The sequence below is a fragment of the Peromyscus eremicus genome, chromosome 13, assembly GCF_949786415.1.
Source record: "Peromyscus eremicus chromosome 13, PerEre_H2_v1, whole genome shotgun sequence".
NCBI classification, from domain to species: domain Eukaryota; kingdom Metazoa; phylum Chordata; class Mammalia; order Rodentia; family Cricetidae; genus Peromyscus; species Peromyscus eremicus.
In genome coordinates this window covers 59,364,775-59,372,490 of record NC_081429.1, presented here as the reverse complement: position 1 = coordinate 59,372,490, position 7,716 = coordinate 59,364,775, and the positions used below count along the sequence as shown (strand labels likewise).

Genomic DNA, 7,716 nt, shown 5'->3' with positions numbered 1-7,716 from the left:
AAAAGAAGTAGGACAGGAGAAGTAACAGAGTCTCAAACTTTTCCACTTTTTCTAAAAGCAGAGGCTCCAGGTGATTAAGATTTCAGGTAAGTGGGAAGTTGAGGAAAAAACAAAGCCATTATTTCCTGGCCATAATAGATAAAGAAAATAGCAATAAAGACTACTTAGTATGTGTATCCTTATTAAATTATTACACTGATCTTCTAAGTGAGACATAAATCTTGTCATTTTTTTGTGAATGAACACAAATCTACAGATTAGCTTTTCCAGGCTTAGATCATCAATCCAGGGTGGTTGTAGAAGCTTATATCTCACCAATGACATTGGATTCCAAATCCCCATTCTTTCTAATATCTACATCCTTCTAAGCAGTGTCCTTCATAGCATTGTTCTCAATATGTATTCTGTGATTAAAAAGACTTTATAAAAAAAAATAATTTGAGAATTCTTTCACATCACAGCTGTTCCCAACTCATTTAAAAAATATTTATATTAACATGAGACTGCTTGAGTATGTGCCCTGTGTGTGCAGTACCTAAAGTAGCCAGAAGAGGGCATTGTGAGCAATCTGATGCAGGGGCTGGGGATCAAACTCAGGTCCTCTGGAAGAGCAGCAAGTGTTCTTAACCATTGACCTGTATCTCCAGTCTGCATGCCCTCAGGCTATTTTAAATTTATAGTGGCATCCAAAGTTAGTGAGGACTACAGAGGAGAAGTGGGGTTAACTCTGTTCACCACAGAACTTCCCAAATGAATTAGATTTTGGAGATGTTTTGCATGGTTAAAAGACAACACCTGCTACCGTCCACAAACCTGGTTATATTGGAGGCTTCGTGTGCAGAACACCAACTTGTGCAAACAAGCATAAGAGTGCATGAGGGTGTGGACAGGTATGAGAGGACTACACCAATGGTAAGTGTGTGCCACATCACAGAATGCTAAAAACGGAAAGCTGAGAGTGAATTTAATCTTCTCCACAAGTTGGAAAGAAATCTTGAAGGATTTGGGGCAAAGAAGTGATGTGTTAATACAATGCCCATATGCCTAGAGTATTTCATAACAGTTACTGGTAATTTAGTAATAATTTCTCAGACATCACTACCTCTGCTAATATTTAGTGACTCTATCTTCATAAAAGAACATTTACATCTCAAGTAGAGTAAATGCCAAACTTCACTAGAATAATGGTTTTACGATTTTGGTCTGTCCTCATCCATCTCTTAAAATCATTGTTTTAATGGATTTATCTTTTACCATGATTAAAAAACTGTGGAATAATAAGACCAGGACAACCTTAGTTGCGATAACTCTAAACGATTAATAGCTCAAATGTTTCCACACTCAACATGTCAGTTGAAGTTTGTTTTCTTTTAGGTTGTGTAAATTGTTTTTCATCAATAAATAATGTTTTAAACGGAAATTTGTATCACTTGTGCTATAGCTGCTCGAGGCACATAAATGTAAGCCCTTGATATAAATAGATTGCTTATACTTCATGCTCTAAAAACATGAACATCCCAGAATCCCTTGCGGGCTTATCATCATCATCAGTTGTTGATAAAATGCAATGCTTCTTAAATACATTACTGGAGCACCTTCCCATACTAGTTTGGGGGATTGGGATTAGGAGGTTTTCTTACAGACTACCCAAAATGATTTCTTGTGATGAGATCATAAACAACGCAAGGTTCCAAGACATAAAGATATTCACACAGCTCTGAAAGACTGACCTCTTAGGTCAGTGAAAAGGGAACTGAAGTCCCACTCAGACTCTAACGTAATTGCACAAGAGCAGTAGTGTTCAGTTATTCAAAACTTGTTAAAGAATCATGTGTTTGAGAGAATCATGAGACCTCATTGATGCTCATATAAGGCAGGAAAATTAGCAAACATGAGAAAAGAATAAGCAATAGATAAAATCTGATGAATGTCTACAGGACACATGTGCAAATAAACATGTATATGTTTACATACATATATATGTCTATATTCTCTTCAGCTGTTTCTAATAAGTAGCAAATTGTTGAAACAGTAAACCTTATAGACAGGAAGACTAAGACCAAAGAACCTGATTGTGACAATAATCCAAGATGCTCATGAGTAGATGATTGGGATTTTTTCTTTTATTAAAAATGGATTCTTTTCTCATACAATATATCCCAATTACAGTTTCTCCTCCCTCTACTTCTTCCAGTTCCTCTCCTCCTCCCCTCCATTCCTGATCCATTCCCTTTCTGTCTCTCATTAGAAAAGAACAGGCTTCTAAGAGATAACAACTAAACATGACAAAATAAAATATAGTGTTATAAAACAAAAACCATAATGGTGAGGCTAGACAAGACAAGCCAACAGAAGGAAAAGAAACCCAAGACCATGCTGTAGGATGTCTTTCTCTACACTATGAATATGTTTTATTACCATTGGTTAATAAAGAAGCTGCTCTGGTCTATGGCAAGGCAGGATACAGCCAGGTGGGATATCCAAGTAAAGGTACAGGAAGAAAAAAAGGCAAAGTCAGGGGAGACGCTGCAAGTCATTGGAGGAGCAAGATGTAATAGAACACAGGTAAAGCCACAAGACATGTGGTTATACATAGATTAATAGAAATGGGTTAATTTAAGATGTAAGAGCTAGCTAGCAGTAAGCCTGAGTCATAGACCAAACTGTTTGTAATTAATATTAAGCCTCTGAGTGATTGTTTTATAAGCAGCTGTGGTATTGTGGGGCCAGGTGGGACAGAGAAAGGCTTCAGGCTGCATTTGGTGCCCAACATGGGGCTCAAACCCATGGTCCTGAAATTGAGAGACTCATGCTCTACCGACTAAGCTAGTTGGGCTGGGCGGTGGTGACACATGCCTTTAATCCCAGCACTTGGGAGGCAGAGCCAGGCGGATCTCTGTGAGTTCGAGGCCAGCCTGGTCTACAGAGTGAGTTCCAGGAAAGGTGCAAAGCTACACAGAGAAACTCTGTCTCGAAAAACCAAAAAAAAAAAAAAAAAAAAAAAAAAATCAAGATTTTATTAAAGTGTAAAATGGGCATAATACGCTTACTCATACACAAAAAGGAAGCTGCAGCTACCAATCCAGTTGCCAAGTCCTGCCATTTTGCCCTGGTGAGCTGGTGATCAATCGTAAGCTGCTCCATTCCACCTAACATGGTCCTTGCCACCCAAGTGACAGTGAGCACACCCCCTCCTCATTTGAACCAGTCATGTACCCAGAAAATACCACACCCATTGGACCAGCTAGCCCAAAGGTCATTGGCTGAACAGAACTAATTCCCACAATAAGACCAGACACAGGAATCAGAGACCCACTCATCACGCTCTTAGGAGTCCCATAAAAACACTAAGCTGAAAGCCATAATAAACATGCAGAGGACCTGATCAGACTTGTGTAGTCCCTGTGCATGCTGCTTCAATCTCTGTGAGTTCATATGAGCTTTGCTCAGTTGATTTATCAGGCCTTGTTATCCTCATGTCCTCTATCCCTTCTGGATCTTACATGGTTTTTTTTTTTTTTTTTTTTTTTTTTTTTTTTTTTTTTTTTTTTTTTTTGCCTCCTTTTCAAAGGCTTTCCCTGAGTTCTGAGGGGAGGGATTTGATTGAGACATCCCATTTAAAGCTGTGTGTTTCAAGGTCTTTCTCTTTCTGTGTGTAATCTGGCTATGGATCTCTGAAGATGTTCCAATCTGTTGCAGGAGGAAGCTTTTCTGACGATGACTGAATAAGGTACTGATCTATGAATACAGCAGAATAGGTGATTGGGAATTCTTTATTTCTTTTATGGAGGAGAATATTTTGACAGTACCTCTTCCGGTTTCTTACAAAGTTCAATATAGCCTGCGATGTATTTAGGGAGGGCAAATGCAGGAGTGAGTAATGAGCAGACATATGAAGAGGGAGACTGAGGTACAAAGTAAAGAGGGAACTATATCCTAGGAAGACTCCTCTGTGTATCTGGACCCTCCCTCAACTCTACGCTACACCTTAGAGCATAAGGTCTTCAAAATTGTGTCTCAGGATATCCTTTAGAAAAGAGGAAGTGAAAGAATTTATCTTCCATCTCCCACTCATCAAACTGTTTACCCTGGGACATTGATTATGGTATATTTCCCAGTTTCATACAAATATTCACTAAGTAATCAGGGTAGTATCTTTTACTGTAGCGCCATAAAAGTAGCCACTATCTAATTCAAGAGGCAATGTGGTTGGTTCTGAGGGATATAATGTCCATGTGAAATTAATCAGAGTATACATGGGGGGAAAATTACATGCTACTATTAGGGAAAACACACATGTTCAAAAGACCCAGACACCCAGAGAGTGAGAGTGTTTGATATGAATATGGTCATTCCTTTCTGTCCCCCAAGTCACTGATTCCACAAAGACTTTCTTATCCATTTACTCCTTGCCATGACAATTTTTCTTTTGCCAATCATTTATTATTTTAGAGTACACATTGTTTTTGTATAGTATTCTCTCTCTCTCTCTCTCTCTCTCTCTCTCTCTCTCTCTCTCTCTCTCTCTCTCTCTCTTTCATGACTTAAAGCCCATAATTTCACAGACTACTATAATGCCATCATCTTCTACCCAGTACCTTGAAGACAGTAGGAGCCTAGGAAATACTTGCTGAATAAATAAATGAGTAACCCGAATAAGTGACTTGTTCAATATTTCTCAACTAACAGGAAATCAGAGCAGAAGTTAATATTGATTGCCTGATCTGAAGATAGTATTTTGATAAACTGTGGTCTAAATTATAGAGAAGTGGATTATAATATAATGAATAAGTTAAAGGCATGTGTCTCGCCAAACTTCTCCAAACTGACCTTTGTTGTAACACGATGGTGCTGGCAATTGTTCTCTGAACAAGCAGCGGTAAACCCTTCGTCTCCAGTAGCAGCATCACCATCGCCACCACCAAGAAGCAGCTTGTAGCTCAGAGCAGAAGCCACCACGACCATGGTCCTGTCGCCACTGTTTGTGGCCCTGCCCCTGCTGCAGCTTCTCCTCAGCAAGCCTCCCAGATTGACCTGGAACTTGGGATCCTCTTGCTTCTGTCTCCTTCAGCAAATCCCACTGGCATGCAACCAGCCGCATGCTGCTTGGGCCTGAGATGGGGCCAGCAGGGCCACAGGCAAGTAACTTTTTCGTGAATTCGTTTCCAACAAGTTGGGCACCAGATGTAACACGAATCTTAAAAGGTCTTATTAAATAAAAACAAACCCAGGGGAGCCAGGTATTGCGGTGAATTCTGAAAGATCAGAGAAACAGAATAAGCCACAGCTAACCTGACCTCGCCAACTGCTCAGCTGATCCTGTTTCTGCAAACTGGAAGCCTCTGAGTCCTCATCCAAATAGATCTCAGCTGAACTGCTGCTAAAAGCCTAAAAGCTTAAAAAGGCTCCAATTCCTGATCCTCACACATTATATACCTTTCTCCTTCCTGCCATTACTTCCTGAGATTAAAAGCACGTGTCTTTCTCAAGCAAGACATGAGACCTTAAGTGCTGGAATTAAAGGTATGTGTCACCTTGCCTGGCTGTTTTCAGTGTGTCTTTGAACTCACAGAGACTCAGATGGATCTCTGCCTCCAGAATGCTAGGATTAAAGGCATGTGTGTATGGTGATATTTTATTTGTATTAAAATGTTATTTGTATGTTAATAAATAAAGTTGCCTGGGGGTCAGAGCTATTAGCAAGCCATAGGAAAGCAGGGCAGTGGTGGCGTACGCTTGTAATCCTAGCACTTGGTAGCCAGAGCTGGGTAAGTCTCTGTGTGTTCAGGGATACAGCCATTATTGGATACATATGCCTTTAATCTCAATACCAATCATGGAAAACCTGGAGGCCTATACAGACAGGCCGTGACGAGGCAGTCAAGTGGTTGGGTTTACAACCAGTGAGAAGGCAGAGCAGGAACTCTATATAAAGACTTTAACACAGGGGTAGGCTCTGGTTCGGAGAGGTAGGACCACTGCAGGAGGAAGGGTAAGGTTTTAGCTCTTAGCTCTGACTTCTTGGCTTTCTTCTTTGCATTGGTTCTGTGTTTCTTATTTAATAAGAAGGTTGGTTACATCTACATGTGTGCCACCATTTTCTGGCCTCTATGTCTACCTAGTAGCTGTTCTGTTCTCTGACCCCAGATAAGTTTATTAGAGTGCACAATATATTGGGGGACACAATATCACCACAGCATATGGGTTATGCTTCATCTGTCTTAACTCATCTAGACCTGCACTCTCAACAGCAATTCTGACAATGATTATGTTCTATATCTATATGCTACCCACCTAGATCCACCTGATTACTTAATGCTAACAACTGGACATTTAACTCTCATCAATTTAAATTTAAATGGCCACACATGGTTACTCATCATCATACTGAACACAGTATCTGACAAATATTCTTAATATTTAAGGCTAATCTTTTAGTGTCTAACAAACTGACAAATGAATTGCTTCTAAATATTTGAATCAAGTGGGTCAATGACTTGGCTCAACTTTTACATTTTTGTATTTTCTCTCTAGAATTTTGTAGGAGAATTCATTAAATAAAAGGAGGTTTTTGTTTATAACCTTGAAATAAAAAGTGCTTTGGGGAATTGTTTATTGGATTATTTGTCAAAATTACATGAATTTGGCCTAAAGCAATCTTTGTACTTAAAAGGTAAGTTTGGAACAATTTGTCTTCCATATGGAGTGATACACAAGGTGGTTCTACCTACAAATATGTTCTTGTCACCAAGCAACTGAGTCTTATTCAATCACAGCAGTCAAGCCCAAAACAACTGTATACTATTCGTTGGTACTAAGGATATGTACTGCCTACAGACAATTGTCTGTATATGCTCCCTTTTTTTCTCTGGCTATTAATGGTGAGATGGTTCACTCTGAGTTGTCTTTGGCCCAGAATTTCCACATCATTCTAGAATTCCCTTTTTGTTTTTAGTAAATGTTGTTAAATCAAGCTGGTCTCACAGAATGGTATAATTTCTGTTTTCTTATTTGTTCTCTGAGTTGGACTCAGACTGGACTCAGTATTAAGGTGCTAGGAAATATGAATTCTTAAAATCAGAAATAATTTGATCTGGACCCCTCAATCCAGTATTACTTACATTAAATATCCATGCTTCCACTCTTCTCAGATTCGTTTACACCTTTGTGATCTGGTGTGATATAAATAATTTGCAAATAGGGAGAAATCACTGACTTCCATACTCAGGGGAAGACAATACAGTGAGGACCTGCTGTGGATGATTGATTGATAAATAAAGTGCTGATTGGCCAGTAGCCAGGCAGGAAGTATAGACGGGACAATGAGAGAGGAGAATTCTGGGAAGTGGAAAGTTGAGACAGAGAGATGCTGCCAGCCGCCGCCATGAGAGGATGTTAAGACACCACGTGGCAACTTATAGATTAATAAAAATAAGTTAATTTAAGATATAAGAACAGCTAGCTAGAAGCCTGAGCCATTAGGCCAAACAGTTTAAGTAATAAAAGTCTCTGTGTGTTTACTTGGTTGGGTCTGAGCAGCTGTGGGACTGGCGGGTGAGAGAGATTTGTCCTGACCGTGGGCCAGGCAGGACCAGAAAAACTCTAGCTACAGAGGACCCCCTCCATTCTACTTTCCATGTTCCCCATGTTGTAGCTGAAGTTCTTATATCTTAGATTAACCAATTTCTATTAATCTATAAGTTGCCACGTGGCTCG

The 7,716-nt window shown here is 39.6% G+C and overlaps 1 non-coding gene across 1 annotated transcript; it reads right to left on the bottom strand.

The window, feature by feature from the left end:
• Positions 1 to 2,763: 2,763 nt before the first annotated feature.
• On the bottom strand, positions 2,764 to 2,836 carry Trnae-cuc (transfer RNA glutamic acid (anticodon CUC)). Its single transcript has one exon. It is a non-coding gene; the product is annotated as a tRNA-Glu (tRNA).
• Between the last annotated feature and the right edge of the window lie 4,880 nt (positions 2,837 to 7,716).